At 33.4% G+C, this 17,441-nt stretch overlaps 1 protein-coding gene and 1 pseudogene across 4 annotated transcripts in view; one reads left to right on the top strand and one right to left on the bottom strand.

Moving 5' to 3' along the window:
* The window catches only part of LOC148608399 (acyl-CoA dehydrogenase family member 10-like), a 59,282-nt gene that overhangs the window by 15,652 nt on the left and 26,189 nt on the right, over nt 1-17,441 (top strand). The gene's annotated exons all lie outside the window — the stretch shown is intronic.
* LOC148608400 (uncharacterized) lies at nt 48-15,072 on the bottom strand (annotated as a pseudogene). Its single transcript, XR_015915391.1, has 4 exons — nt 14,948-15,072; nt 5,377-8,200; nt 4,906-4,971; nt 48-1,870 (listed from the first exon to the last, which is right to left on the bottom strand). The product of XR_015915391.1 is annotated as an uncharacterized LOC148608400 (transcript).

Genomic DNA, 17,441 nt, shown 5'->3' with positions numbered 1-17,441 from the left:
TAAAGAAACTGTAAGTAGTAATTTGACAATAGACTGCAAACACAGTATTTTAAATAGAATTTATTTATAATATTTTATATGATGTGAAAAAATAGACATAACATGCTGCCCAATACAAATCTATATATTATGAAACACATTTATAGTTAAAGAAGCAACACAAATATTTTTATATGAATAAAAAACCATAAGTTGATTTATCTTGATGTAGGCCAGGGACTTTATATTACTATTATTATTATTATAATTATTATATAATCCCTGTGTAGGTCCGATATGTTACAATAATCCAAAGAGAAAAAATCAGATTTATTTTTTTGTGTAAACAATTTCAATTATTAACACTGTGGAATAAATTAAGTAATTTCACTTTCAGACTTTCTCCTGCCGAAACTTCGTAACAGGAATATCAATCTACATTTCCACACATCACAAAATTTTGAATTTATGTTGAAAATAGCTATAAATCATGGAAAAAACTATGTAATAAATAGTATAATCAATTGGTTATCATTTGTCTTGAATAACCAATAAATAATCACTCCTGCCAAGAACATATTTTAAAAGATTTAACTTCTGTGTGGAAAAAGATAATCAAATCACCAATTTTACTTATCAATGATACAAGTAATTGATAATAAAAGTTCAAGGACTGAAGTCTTCAAAGTTTCTAATTGTCAAATATTCTATGCCACTAATTTTGGCTTGCTTTCAACATTGCAAATGGCACAAATGGGATATGCTCTAAAATGGGGGGACTTCCACTAGAATTTCAGTTCCCTAGATATGATTACTCTTTCCTATCCATGATGACCCTAATGTTTCTTAGTCAAAACATCTTATCATGTAATGCTTTTTATAGAAAATCAGAAATTATACAAAACATTCTAAACCAACTACCCAAAAATTCATTAAAATATGTCAAAAACTGACCACTTGACATGAATTCAAACTGGGTATCTATATGGGGTCAATATGAAAAAAGAGGGCCAATATGGATCAAACCTGGGCCAATACGGCACCATAAATTCCGGTTGTTTGACACCACCATTGTGAGTTAGAATTGGATTTCATGAACTTTGATCATCAGATCTAAAAGTTGCTGAAACACAGAAAAATCTTCCATTTTATACAAAAAGAATATTTAAGACAGATTAATGCAAATAAACCTACGTGTTCTTTATAAAACACGAAAACAACCGTTCTACAAATCATCAAGTTGAATTGGTTAATAAAAATTGTCAATCATATTGGCCTCGACAGCTGTATTGGCCCTCGGCGATGCATCGGACCAATACGACCGCCTCGACTAATATGACAGACCTCAAACCTATAACAGGGTCAATATGAAATTATATATTTATTAACATATAGTAATAAATGGTCATTCAATGCATTAGAAATAAAGATAAATATTTAAATATGTAACAGAAAACAAAAAGAAAAGTAACAAATGGTAAATAATAAGTCTCTTAACTATGTGTTAAACATGTTAACTGTTTACGTGTTCACTGTGAACAAAATATTTTTGTAGATGTGAATACCTGGTACCTGTCTTATCAGCATATAGGGCACTATTAAGTAGCTTAGAAAAATCGTCAGTTTCAAAATATTTTTTGAAATCTTCATCATTTTCTATGTTGTAACTTCCATCTGTGTTATCAACTGCATCAATGTCAGCTTCAAAGTCAAACACACTGATGTCTGGTATTGCACTTTCTCTGGAACTATCCTCTGGTTTGGAATATTTGGACTGCTCATCATTTTGGAGGATACTTTTACCTTTAGCATGTTTAGATGGATCTGTGTGCAAAACTGGATTTATGTTTTTGCTGCTGTTGCTTTTAACAGGTTCATCATTATCAAGTTCCTGAAAAAAAGTTTGGTATATAAAAAAAAGAGCTACCAAATACTTTTCAATAATTATTTTCAGTATTTTGAAAATTTTTTGACTTTTGAAAAGTGTATTTAAATATGAATTTTTTTCATTAGCAGTGCTTTTGCTCTTTGAGAGAATAAGTTCATATATTTGAATGTATTGAATGACAATATTTGGCAATGAATGAATGAGAATGAGAATGAGAAGTTTTCACCATTACAAAATAATAGAATGTGAAAATAAAATACTTTGTAGGGTGCAGCTTAATATGACCACAGAGGTTGAACCCTTAACAGTTGTGGCAAGTATGGACACACCATGCAGCTTTGAATTTTGATAACCTTCAGACACCTGTTACAGAATAAGAATTTGAGCAGATTCCAAGTGGTCACTTATATCTAAATGTTTTCAGTCAAAAGCTCCAAAATCTATCCTAACCTTCCTTTGGGGTATGGCATTTTGTGGTACAATTTCAAAATGATCCATTCTCATTTTTACTTAAGTTATCATCCAGAATCAGAAAAAAAAACTTGTTTTTGGCTCCTTTATGGCCCTTATACTTACTTGGCTCCAGTCACAACCCTAAATATCAATTCCAGTCATTTCTTAAGTGTTAACCACCAAAAATTAATTCCAGTCTTCCTTGGGTGGTTTTGCACCTTGTAATTCAAATTTAATGAGATCCATTTACTTCTAGTCAAGTTATTGTCTGGACATTGGGAAAATGCATGTTTCTGGCCCTTTTTTTTTGCCCTTAATTTCTAAAATATTTAATTCTCAACCCCAAAAATTAATCCCAGTCTGACCATAGAGGTATAAAATATTTTGAAACTGTGTCTTAGACATCCCTAAGCTTTTACTTGAGTTATATATATATATTATACTTCACACAAAAATCACAAATTTCTATTGGATAAGCACTACATGTTATTTTGGTCTATTTTTATTTTTTTTAGCTCCATTCCATAAAAATGATGGGTAGTAATGATTTATCATCACGATATATCTCCCTCTTGACAGGAAATGCCTTTCCTTGTCCGTATGTACATCCTTTTCATTTTCATCTTAGATGGCTGAATAGTGGAATGACTTGTGAGCTATTGCCATCACTTGATGTCCGTCTTCGTTATCAATTTTTCAAAACTCTTCTCCTCTGAAACCACTCGACCAATTGGAACCAAACTTGGTTTGAATGTTCCTTGGGACATCCTGCATAGAACTGATGTGGGGATTTTTGATGCGTAGAAATAAAAACATGGCTGCCATTACTAAAAATAGAACATAGGGGTCAGACAGTAATTTTTCGCATATATCTCCAAAACAGTTAGGTTTAGCCAAATTCTGACTGTGGTAAAAGTGTTCAGCGTGATGAGTTCTATCTGAGGTCAAATTTCAATTATGATTTATTAAGCCATGTTGGAGTTATTGCCCTTTTTCAACGTTTTTTGCTATTTTTTATGTTATTTCTTTCAAAAATCTTCTCTTCTGACAGTACTTGACCAATTGGAATCAAACTTGGTATGAATGTTCCTTGGGGTATCCTACATAGAACTGAGGTGGGGATTTTTTATCTGTCTAAAAGCATGGCCGCCATTACTAAAAATAGAACATAGGGGTCAGACAATAGTTTTTCACATATATCTCCAAAATGGTTAGGTTTAACCCATTCTGCAAGGGGTGAAAGTGTTTAGCATGATGAGATCTATCTGTGGTCAAATTTTCATTTTAATCTATTAAGCCATATTGGAGTTATGCCCTTTTTCAAAGTTTTTTGCTATTTTTAATGTTATTTCTTTAAAAAATCTTCTCCTCTGACACTATTTTACCAATTGAAACAAAACTCGGTATGAGTCTTTTTTGGGGTATTCTGCATAGATATGAAGTGGGTTTTTTTGATCCATCGAAAAACATGGACACTGTTTCTAAAAATAGAACATGGGGGTCAGACAGTAGATTTTCGCATGTATCTCCAAAACTGTTAGCTTTATCCAAATTCTTTCAATTGCTGCAATGATCCTTATTGACTACAAAAGTCTTCAGGCATGAAATTTGTCAGACACCTTCTTATAAGAGTTATTGCTCTCGACAGGAAAATTGTTTTTTTTACCATTTTCAGCCAATGTCTTGAAAACTATGAGAGATTTAGACTTTCATTTACTGAAATGATCCTTATGATAAGTCCTATCAAAGTTTTCTTGAGTCAAAATTGTTGGACAACTTCTTGTTTAATTTATTGCCCTTGAAAGTCAAAATTCAACCAGGTGATTATTGTTCTTATTAGTGTGTATTTTGTTATTTTACTATTGTTTATTTAAATGTTGAAATTCTTGTAAATTTCATTCCAGTTTTACACTCAAAGTGTACACACTGAAGTATTGCAACAATTACACTGAAGTTTCTTAAAAAATGTAATGTGTTAAAAAGGATATTTAGTGTAATACAAAACATACTGCCTGCACCATAGGGTGATACATGGAATAACACACTCAGAAAATATATCATCCTTGACTACATCTTGGATGACGTATGTACCTACTGTGTTACTTCTGTGTATCACCCTCTACTGCAGGCAATATGTGTATAGTACTTAAAATTCATGAAATGTTTGTTTTAGTCCAAAATTGGCCTCTAATTCTAAAAGGATTGGGACCTTAACCAACAAAATCAAGTCTTACCTTCCTTTTGTAGTTTGATACCTTGTTAAAGAGTCAAATTATTGCATGAAAACCAAGTACCTAAGGAACGACAATGATGACAGTGCCACACTATTGTACAACCACAATTTTTTTTAGGTCATATAGAAACCGTTCTTACCAAAGGTATTCTTTATTAAGGTACATTTAATTGTACTATTAGAATGAATTTGATATTTCATATTCTAATTAATATTATTTAGATAGTTTTCAGTGTTGTTAAACTATGAGTGTAGGTTTTTAATAACCATTCAAAATACATGGACATAAGAGCTAAGAAAGAAGAGTACTAACATTGGATGTAGAAAGCAATGTTCCTTTGAAATAACTAACCTGAATTTGATGTTTTGCAGCTTTCTTGGCTGGCTCGTGATTTGTTGTGGGTATTCTCTTCCTTTTCTGAAAGAGTTAACATTACTCTGGAATTACATGATTATGTGCTTCTGTATTTTTTGTTAAACTGTGTTCAGTGTTTTGTATCCTGAGTACTATTTAAATCATTATGTATTCATTATTATGTTTTTTCTTTGGTTTGAGTTATTCTTGTCTTCCTTATTTTAATTGGTGTTTTATTTTAAATCAGCTGCAGTTAGAATAACTTTCTAAATACTAAGCTACTACTAAGTAGATTTCTATCAAGTATCATATGTCTTTTGTCTCACAAACCAAAGTTAATGAATACTACTATGAAGGTTCTAAATGCATACATATTTATTCAAGGCACTTAATTCAGGGTTTAGACAGGTTTCATTGTAAAAGTTATGTATTGATAATTGGAAGGTTTTGATGCAGACAACTACTTACCACTGGTTTTCTTGTAGGTTTTTGAAGAATTGTTGACTCATCATCCTGATCTGTACTTATAAAGTTTGACCCCTCAGTACTACCAGGCAAAGAGCTGGTTCCTGGTTTTTGTGGAGTACTTACATCTTTGTCCTGGAGATATTTCTTGCTATAGCTCCTTGTAGAAGAGACCTGGTTAATAGTTGATGTTCTTGGCTGTTCTGATAATGATTGCTTTGATGGAACCTTTCCTAAATCTCTCTTGTCAGTTGTTGTAGTGATCCTTGTAATACCTAACTTGTCTAGGCACTGTTGTACTTGTGGTGTGTCTAGATATCCTTCAACCTCTAAGTATTTAAGGGAGTGATCTATAATACAAACATTGGCCCAGATTGTATACTGCATGCAAATTTCCTCTTTGTTTCCTGTTTTCCAAGCGTTGATTATGGGTTTCAGCTCTGGTGGAAAATCCCTTTGTATAATCTCACAGTAAGTGATCGAATTTGTCACTAGTTGTTTATCCTGACCTTCCTCTCTCCGTTTTCCAGCATTACATGGACTGTAATATTTATGATTAGAATTCCAGTCTGTTGGGGGAGTTTTCCAGATTTTATCACTCTTTTTTGTAATTGGACAGTCATTAATTAATCTACACAAAGTTGTAGCTATATCTCTTTCTATATCTGGGTAATGTTTTTTTGATACATCATGTGTTGATAGATTGCAGTTTATCTCTTTCTTCTGTAAATGTTTCTTGAGATCGATGTTATCTTTGTATTGTGACAGTTCTTCCATTGCCTTTAATATTATTTTTGATTCTGTTCTTGAGATATAGAGTGTAAACATGTCTTTTTTACAGCTTTTCCAATGTTTAATTTCATTTTGCTGGTCTTGAGGTATTCTTTTTCCAGTTTCTTTACACAAACTAATCAAATTATTCAGTAAAACTTCATCAGATTTACCATTAAATTACCCCCCTTTGGCTTGTTCCTGGGATCATAAAATGGTTGGCCTTCAGGCCAGTTGTTTGGTGCCCTTTTCCAAAGTCCGTCAGTTTTGGATTCTATATCCCACCCATTTATAACCCTGAGAACAACTGAACAGGTATCATACATCCAGCTTCTCTCTTTCTGTGAGTCAGGAACTTTCTTTAACATCTTCAGTGTTGGTCCAGGGTTTAGCTCCACATCCCCAGAACACCACAGTAGATACAGTATAACATCTTCATTTTGATATTTCAGTGCCAGATACTTCTTTAACTGGCTTGATGTTTGGCCTAATCTTTGTGTCATTAGTATCAATATCGTGATCGTGATCGTGATGAGAATCAACTTTTCCATTTTTTTCTTTGGTTTCATTGCTATTAGGAGTAGCAATGCTTTTATGATTTGACATATAGAACAGTCAAGTTTATTGTGATGTCTAACAATACAAGAACACTTATAGATGATACTGTCATGGCTTGTGTTTTTTTCTATGTCTAGAACTGGTGCAATTGAGAGTGTCAGAGTTTTGGTAATGTCTCCATAGTCGGCTTTGTTAATTTCAAGTACATGTACCAACTTTGCTAGATCTACTTTCTTTCTGTTCACACTTACCAATATCAGCTGAGTTATTTCTTCCACCATAGGTTTTATGTCAATAATGGAAGAAACTTTTTTCAGTTCTTCCAGACAACTAAGTAAAGTTTTCATTGAGAAGTTTGTATACATGTCTTTTATTTTTTTGTGAATTTGGAACCTTTTACAATTAATCATAAAGTCATCTTCATCATTGTCTATCTCGTAAAAGCCCAGGTCTTCATTGAGTCTTAATTCCAGAATAGATGTATGAATGATTTCTTTGTATATCATTTCCAGTTCAGGTTTTGTCTTTAGTTCATACATGTTTAATAAGAAAGTGATGAAACAATTTGCATACTTAATTGGAGATTTAGTTATAAAGTTTTTTGTCCACTTTAAAAGAGAAGATTTCATACGGTATAAATTATTTCTATCGGACAGAATTGTTATACTGATTGAAACAAGACATGCATCTGGTCTGTATGATGAATTAACAAGATCTGGTTGAAGAAAAATTGGTTCTAACATTTTTTTGTAATTATTTATAAAAATATCAGAGAAAATGTCTATATCATTTTTAAAAATAAGTTTTCTACATATTGTTAATTTCAGCATTGCATTAACTTTAGGCAGTTGCATGCTAAAGTGATCATCTATCCATTCTACTTTCTGTTGTGGATTTAATGCTGGAAGACAAGTTTCTAAGCAAGTGTTAAGTTCTTTATGTTCCAGATCATCACAGATTTCATTGAGATACTCTGATACCACAGTAAGTTGTTCATGTTTCCCACATGTGACTAGAACATGATAAGCGATCAATGTGATGTACGCATGAAATTTCAATTCAACTTTAAAATCTTTCACATACTGGATCAGTATTTGTTTGAATTGAATCCAGTTCATTCTTCAATCGTAAAGTTTCCCTCTCATCAATGTATACGTGGTGGAAGTTTGTCCCTATGCAATCTTCATTGGTTTTCACCCAATCAGCTATGAATTGCAGTCCATTTAATTCATCAGACTTAAACATGTCTGGCTTGATTGGTAGATTTTTGACAGACACCAGTTTTAAAAAGTTTGCCAAATGCAGATTAAAATTGAAATATCTGTCTATCATCAATAAGCAGTCGTTTGGAGTAGTTTCTAAGTCACCACATGTCTTTAGAAACATAGTAGTAGTCTATCTGTACTGCTATGCCATGTGGTATCTATAAATTTTCTAGTGATCCAATCCTGAATGAAAGTTTACTGCTAACTTAAGGGAGATACAATGTAACTCTTTTCTGAAAAAAAAAATTGAAATCTTTTTTAAATATAACATAGTAATTTGATCCAGTAGTGACTTAAACCATTTCCTCACAGCCTAACACCTTCCTAACAACATTTTCGGCACTAGTCTGAAATAGTCTGAACATGACTGAACCGGTCTTGACTGGATATGAAAGACTGAACAAGACTTAAATGGTTAAATGACAATCTTAACAGCTACTGAACGACTGCTTGAATAAGTCTTGATAATTTTTTGTTCAGAAAGGTCAGACTTGTTCAGATCGAAGACTTTAACCAAAGTACTAGTGTCTCACTCAGGTACCCTGTTCATTAACGGGGAAAAAATAATGAGTTGCTGGTTACCTAATAATTTAGTGTGAACTGTGACCATGTAATATGAAACAATGTTATTTAATGAGCTGTCAATGGTATACTGGTCAATGACTTGACAACTGTGTGATCGGTTGCATAATGGAGACATCGTTCATATTTATAAGATTTGTTTTAAATTCATATAGGTTTACATCGTATTATACATTGTGCATGTGCATGTAGAAACACCTGCATGTTTGTAGAGAGCCACTAATGGTGAACTGGGTCATGACAGCTGCATGTGTATTCTCTGTTTTGATCGATCAAATCTTTTTTGTGTAATTGTTTTTGGCTGAACCTACAGTGTATTTGGACCAACTTTTATTTTTACATATACTTATTACCTATGGAAAAGGGGGGTAACTTATGTATGAATTGGGTGGGTGAAAATCGTAAAGTCTTGTAAAGATGCATACATCGCAGTGTATTTACATTTCAGGTGATTTTGATGTATACTTTCACCGTCCACTTCAAGTCGGTCTGCATTCGGGGTGTCTAACAATAGATCCATATGTAAAACCTAATTGTGACATTGGGAAAAAAAACCATTTCACAGGATCAGTTCAAAATAAAAATTACTAATTTGTCAGAGTACCATCAAATTTACGGGTGGTAGAGTAGAATAAATATATTTTTTCTATTTTATTTATTCATATTTATCAAATTTGAGAAATTTTCTCAAATTGATAGAGTGCTGTGTTTTATGTATCGCCTGAACATATCTATATCAAAGCATCTAGAATACTTTAAAATACTCGATAGAAGTCAATTTTACACTGTGTAACTAAAGGTTTATTTGTAATTTACATAATTAAGACTATACAGTAGATCAGTAAATTTAAGTTCAAAATTTAATGACCAATTGATTATCCTTTTTCTTATACAGATTTTCTACACATTTTATACAATGTAGCAATTTTCAAATAAATTTCAAATTCTACAGTGTTTTGGCAGGAGAAAGTCTGAGAGTAAAATTACAGGCTTTATTTCAAAGTCACCTGAAATATCAGAATTTGTTACACAGGTAACATTCTATAATTCATTGTTCCTTATATCAACCATCATGACATCACTTACACTTATATTACACATTGAAAACATTTAGAGTTAATTAGTAGCTGATGTAACATGAAAACCGTGTGGAACCTTCGACTTACAAAGTGCATGGCCAATTCACAAGTCTGATTTAATCGTCATTTTTGTTTGATGCGCAAGTATCGTAATCTGATACATGTATGCAAATATTTGTGTAGAATAGCGTCACCCTACACATATAGATGTCCTCTATCTGCAGTGAACATTCAAATATATTTGGCCATCTTTTAAGGAATACAGTGGCGGATCCTGCTGATTCTGAGTTATGGAACACCTCTTGACCATAACTCAATATGCATTACTTCCATTCGCCAGAAACTTCAGTATACACAACCTGTTGAGTGTATCCCGATCAGCTTATTTTACCCTTCAACAATATGTGTAAACAGATAAACCCGATATTTATCTTGTCAGTTAACTTTTACGTAGTTCAAAGTTAAAAAAAAAATCATTGAAAGATCCCTTCAGCTGTTATGCATTAAATTACGTGATGAATTAAAAATGTCTTGTTACAATCCGAAGAAAATTTACAAACATGTTCTACATATTTTCCCTTTACATGTGCATGTACATGTGCATGATACAAATAAACATGAAATCTCTCATTTCGAGAGAGAGGGAGAAAAGGTCTCAAATCAACTGTCCATATGATAATTACACCCTAAAATCAACAAAGATTTATTTATTGACTGAGTCGCAAAGTTAAAATTAACCCGTAGCATTGTTGCAAGTGTCTGTATGTACACATTTTTTGTACTGGGACCATCGTTTTAATTTCATGAATAATTAGCAACTAGTCATTTGACCATAAAAACCAGGGGACTCACATATGCTTACTTTTTTTGAGTTATCGGTTTGGGAAAGATTCAAGAATTAAATTGGTAGATGAAGTTTGTGCGGCATAATTAGTCTGTGTTATATACCTGCAGATCCAGAGGGTTCCGCCCTTATGTGAAAATTTGCTAATTACATGCAAAATTTACTAAAAAATGAACAGTTAATAGCCTGGACTCCTCCATCCCCCAGTTCACTATCCCTGTATTCGACTCTTATAGTGGGGTAAATATACTTAAAATAAAAAAGAATACAGGGGTAGCAAGATCAGAGAATATTTCTGGACTATTTGACGATGCACATGTATATTCAAGGACACATAATTATGTTCTCTTGCAGCTTGAATACAAGTGGACTTGCATACTATTAGTATACTGAGAGTAAATGTCTGGTTTCTACTTTGAAATTGGAATCGACTCCGGGTTCGCTAAAACTCAAGGGCGGATTCGGGATTTCAGGTTGGAGGGTGGGGTTAGTATGAAGAGTTGCAAGACAATTTGGGAAAGAGATTACTGAAAAAGCAAATTTCTTGCAACAAAAATCCCTAATTTTATGGGGCATAAGCCTGGTACGCCTTTTCTTGGATTAGCGTGATGAAATATGAAACAGCGGATATAGGGCTGGTAACAATATCAAGAATTTTTATACTATTTTTGGTGATATCTGAGAATATTTAGTTACTTTTCTGAATTTTGGTAATACGCTGGTGGGTTTGTTGCATTTTACCATATTTATTTTTATTTTACTAGTATATAGTGTGGAGTTTTGCTTAATGTCATATATTAAATACACCAGGTGAGGATCCTATGTAAGATGTGCCGGGCATGTGACCCACTCAAATTGGGAGGGAATAATTGCATGGAATGACAATTCACATAATTTCTGGAATATAAAATATTCCACTTATAATCATGTATATATTTTATATACATTAGTTGAATTCGATTTCTCTTCAATATATTATTTTCCGGAAACAGCATATCTCTGTCATCCGTTTGTTAATTAATTTTTGGGTGCACTATACAGTTACGTTAAGGCGCACAGTTTCGCTTGCCAAGTTGCCCCCTGTCAAATTTTGTAAAACTTAAAATTAAAAGTTTGGTGGATATATTGTTTAAATGTAGTAATTAGTAATGCATTTATACATAGACAGATGTAATATATGTAATGGTAAACAGGTGTAATTTAAAGGAAGAGCGGTATCTGGAACGTTTCCGTCCCCTGCTGTATTAGGTTCTCTCCTCAGCATCAGGTGGCTGATTTTCAAAATACCTTATTTCGCACGAACTTTTGGAACTAAAATTGTGAGAGAATGAATCGGAAAGGGTCTTATTATTTTTACCCTTTTTCCAATTACTACATGCATGCTTTCATCCTGTGTTAGTGTCTAAGAGCCTGATATTTTATAAAGCATATTAATTGGCTGTTAGTTTTGGAAGGGCACTCCTGATTTGTACTAAAACTCAGTAATATTTTTTCAGTATGTTACCATGGCTACTGGATTTTATAACAATAATCACTAAATTACTTATAAATGACTTGAACCTCCACACACCAAGGATTTCAAAAATATGCACTTTTTTATGACAAAACACTAGAAATTTCTGTGCGGACTGCCTCAAAACAGCTTTATTTCAACAAAATGAGACCAATTTTTCAGAAATGACCTAACTGTATTGTAGTACCTTTGTAGTAGTTTTTGTGTCGTCTGGTGCAAGTACATGTGCTTTTTCATTTCTGGGCTTTGACAAAGAATATAAACATATACCATTATCATACCTCTCGTTCCCCAAACCACAGATGGTAAAACTATACATGTATGTGCAGAGTCATCAAAAATGATTGTTTGTCGTGTCTCCTAAACACAAACGAGTTCCTGAGGCAGTGTTATCATGGCCCCGTGCAGGTCCGAGTGTTAAAAGAATAGGCCTGCAGCAGCACTAAGCTTGTCGTATAAGGCAACTAAATAGTGCTCAGAAACCTATCCGGGGGCTAGGCGCTCTGCCCACAGAGCAACTGGGATGTGTGCCCCAGGTGGTGGAATGGGGTACCTCTGGCATGTTACATGCTGGGGTTGTCAGGCTATAATACGGAAAACCTGACCGCAAACTATAGTGGTGCACCGTGTTGGGAAAGATGCCACGTTCCTCACACGTTAAAGAACCCTGCTGTCGTATTCGATAGGAGTAGGAACCTTTGCGCTCTGCCACAGGAGGCTAAATTGCCCGACCTTACCCATCCCCCCTTTTTTCAGTGGCAATCAAAGTTTGTCGACCCTATTGTCCTTGTGTCCCATCCTTTTTTTTTTTATTTCATGTTCATTTTATCATCCATTTCATGTTCATTGTCTGAATGTAGCTGAAATATTGCTGCTCGGACATTAAACCCCAACAAAAAGTAATATCATGAGATTTTATATGTAAAACTTGCATTCTTCAATGCAGAGTGTGGGTACTTCTATTTTTATACAACCACAAAAATTATGTTTGTATTATGTAATGATATTATCAGCTTTGTCGTTGTTGTTAATTTTTTTCATTTTCATTGAAAACTTTGGTTGTAGTGAACCATATGTCATGAAATTTTGATATTTTTTTTTATAAGTCAGCCTCATATCTTGACCTACACTTAGAAATCGATGGTAAAGGAAAACTATTGACCAAACTTTATGACAAACGTGATGACTTTTCATTCAGAATTGTTAACTTTCCTTTCATCTGTGGCAACATTCCTTCGGCTCTTGCGTATGGAGTTTTCATATCACAACTCATACGTTATGCCAGAGCTTGCCAAAACTATGCAGACTTTTTGTATCGCGCTAGAACAAATAGGCTTCTGGAACAGGGTTATGTTGCTACAAGATTGAAGTCATCACTACAGAAGTTTTATGGTCGTCATCATGAACTCATGGATCATTATGGTGTATCCATCAGCACCATGAAAACTGATGTATTCAACGGGTCATAGTTTACCTTTCCTCGTTTGTCTACCCCAGACTTTACTTTTTATGAGCAACTCGGCGGGTGTTTCTAGAAAAACAGAGGACGCTTACTCTACCGATGCACCTGGTCCATGCTCCCAGGGGACAAATTGATGTAGAAGATTTATTCTTCAACCAGTTTTGACAATTCTATATTTAATTTGTTTTTTGTTTTTTTGTTTTTTGTTTTTTGTTTTTTATTTTTTATTTTTTTATTAAATTCTGTTTTTAGAATCATGAACAGATTTTAAATAGGATTTAGCATGGTCAGTCTGTTGAGGCCAAAGTTGGGCCACACCTTAAAATAAACTTTTATTTCTGGTCTAGATTTGAAAATTTGTTTTCCTCATGAAAAATCCCTGCCTGCATTCTTCAGTCAGCTAGCTTTAAGATATCTTTTACAATTTTTGGGTTATAAAGGGCCAAACGGGGCCATGCCTCAAAAAATGTTTCTTCATTTTGGTACAAATTTTAATTTTTTTTTATTGGAATCCCTGCTTAAATTCAAGAGTTTTAAATAGTATGCTTAGCAAATTCACTCTATCGTTTATTATTTTTGAGGTAATTAGATACAAAGTGATCAATGAATGTACCTGAAGAAGTACTTTGTACTTAAATTAAATTTCAAAATATCATGCAATATTGTATCTAAATGAGTTGTGTCCATAATGAACTGTAAGTCCCTATGTTCAGAAACTAATATTGTGTCCACACTTGCCTCAAGGTAAGAGTTTGGCTGGCCACGGTTTTACCATGCTGCGCTCATCAGCATTTACACATTGCTGTGGTAGATCAAGAGGTTCTAAAAAGAGGGGACTTCCTGATTGGCCTAAGAGGGAACACGGCTCTGTCATGACTCATTGATTTCCTATATAAACAACTAAATTTTTCGGACCCCATGACCACTGGGCCCTTTCGTTGGATCCCCCTATGCATTGAATAAACTTAAATAAATGTCACTACTGTAAAAGTGATATGACTGTTACCAGTAGTGAAGCATATTACACTGTAAGTTTATTTTCCATACTTTTTTTTTCTTTATTTACAGTACATGTTTTTTAGTTTTCATTTTGTTTTGGGGTTTACTTTATTTTGTTTCTTTTTGGTGCGTTTGAATTTATTTCTTATTTCTTTGTTTTATGGTTTATAACTTCCCAATGGCAATTGTTATCATCCAAAGTGAATGAAAGAATAAAACAAAAGTAAGAGATAGGTTCAAAATATTCTCTATTATTATATAGTTAGCAGTGATTTACCAGTTGTTTCCAGTGTAAAATTTTCAATAATTCATACTGTAAAATATGCCATGGTAGTTGTCTAATGCCAGGCAGCCTACTATTCCAGAGGAACATAGAGAAATTTGAATATTTCAAAATATCAACTTGTACTATATAATTCAAACATTATAACTAACTTGTTGATATTATGTTGATATTTTGGGATATTCAACTTTCATATTAAAACGTAAAAATACACTTACCTTTATAAGTCAGTCTTTTTCAAATATCTTTATAAGTGTCTTTTCCCTAGCCAAGTCAATTAATTTTACTTCCTACTACATCTGGTTCAGAAGAAGGTATGACAGGTTTTGTAATGAATACTGTCCTGAACACACACACATATTGATGGAATGATCTAGTATTCATATTTAGACTTTGCCTTAACCAACTGGAAACATGATTTTTATATACTTTAGGGTTTTCACAATACTTTCTTGATTCATAATACATGTATTAAAATAGAGGTTATATTTATTTCTGATATATTATAGTGGTCTCATATCTATATGATATTTTATTATACTTTCTCCAAACTAAGTTTGGGGGCAATTTAAATGTAGGAATCACCCTCCCTATTCTTCCGTCTACAATTCTTATAGCCCAACTCTTCCTAAACTGCTCAAGAATTATGCATATTATAAAAAGGTTAGGCATCACATGTAGATGTAAATAAAAGAATTTAATTATTGTCAATGGGATAATAAAGAGGTTTTCACATGAAATTAAAATGCATCAGACTGTGAAAGTACATGTATATTGATATTGTTTTTAAGAAATAAAGGAAAAATGGGATTTATTGGTGTCATACTTTATTTTGACTCCAGCAAAATATCGACTTCAGGGTTAAAATGTCATAGCTAAATTTTGACCCCCCCTTGTATGATATGTTAATCCCCCAACTGCAAGTTGAATAAAACAAAGGGGTTAATATATCACAACAGGGGGTTTAAAATATCATAACAGGGGGGTTAATTTATCACAGCAGGGGTTAAGTTAAAATAACCCTGGGGTCAATGATATCAACACTGTGGTCAATATATCATATGAAATGCTGGCCCTGGGGTTATTTTTACATAACCTGCCTTATGCTTATGATATCTTAACCTCCCTGATGTAATGTTTTAATCCCCTGCTGCATTAAATTAACACCCCTGCTGTGATAAATTAACCCCCCTGCTCCAATATTTTAACCCCTGGTGTGATAAATTACCCCCCCCTGCTGCATTATTTTAACCCCTTGCTGTAATGAATTTTTGTCTTTTTTTTTAACCTCCCTATAATGATATTTGAACCCCCTTCCTGCCATAAATTAACCCCCTCCTGTGATATTATAAAAACTGTGCTGCAATATTTTAACCTCTCTGTTATTTTAGTTAAAACCCCCTTGTGTGATAAATTAGCCTTCTATTATGATATATTTACCCAGTGCTGCAATATTTTAACCTAACTGTTACAATATTTTAACCCCCTGCCGCAATATTTCAACCTCTCTGTTATTGTCCCCTGTGATGTGACGGGAGGGGAGGGGACATAGAAATGCAGGGAGTTTGTTTTTGGTATGTGGCCTTATTATGAAGGCTTTCAGATTAAGTACAACTTTGGTAACGGTTGAGTGATTTTTACAGAAGTTATGGCCCTTGGACTTAAAAAATTTCAGTGAATTTTAAGTTTTTCACACTTTTTTTTCGTGGGGATATTGGAATGATTTTTTTAATGATATTTTAACTCCCCTGCTGTGCAATTTAAAACCCCATGCTGTGATTTTGTAACCCCTATAAACAGAGGAGTCAAAATATCACTTGGTTGAAATATTTTATAGGGGGAGGTCAAATTATCATTAGGGTGTCAATATTTTGTTAAGATATTTGAACCCTTGCGTCAATATTTCAAAGGGTTCCTCGGAAAAAGGGAGAGGGTGCTAGAACATTATTTACTATTTTTTGTCAATTTTACACATGAAAATAACAAATTTTCCAATAAAAAAAAGAGGGGTGCAAACTCCATGCACCCCCTATATCTGCCACTGTTGCACTAATATTGAGCAATTTCTCCTTTAACTGTCCAATTGAGGACTTTCTTCAGTCAGTAAGAAATAAATTCTCAACCTATTATTTGTCGTAAGCACAAGTTGGTAACACCATAATCCTCCATATAAAGACATGTTGGCAAAACAAGAAAAAAATACATGATCTTAATTTATTTGTTAAAACATATTAATTAGATATTGACCTACCTCTTGTTCTGTCAAATGTTAAAATGACCAAGATTCTCATTAAAATGTTGAATGTATGACAGATAATAGAAATTAGCCAATAATAAACTTTTATGTAAATTAGCTTGCCTTAACCAAATGAAAGGTATTAAAGGTAGACCAGGTTATAGAGTTTGCCTTTGACTTAACCAATCTATAAATAAGTTGGCTTAACCAATCTATAAATTTTCCTCTAGAGTTGTTCATAGAACTAAGCGAGTATGATGATGAATCGCTTGTCCGAATTCTCCTGGGTAGGAAAACTTCCACTGAACTCTGTGATTCCGATATAGATGAATTCAGACGACTCTGCTACATCCATATTGTAAAGTCAACAGGCGAATATTTAAGATGCTTACGTTGTTGCAATACATTTTTGTAGCTAATGCATGTAATGTCACCAGTACACGAACATGTCTTGCTCACTTTACTTGTATATAGAT

This window comes from Perna viridis, chromosome 9, assembly GCF_037379345.1.
Source record: "Perna viridis isolate PV_CMFRI_1.1 ecotype Kerala chromosome 9, ASM3737934v1, whole genome shotgun sequence".
Lineage (NCBI taxonomy): Eukaryota > Metazoa > Mollusca > Bivalvia > Mytilida > Mytilidae > Perna > Perna viridis.
Note: the sequence above shows the minus strand (reverse complement) of the source record. Positions and strands in the feature narration are given on the sequence as shown.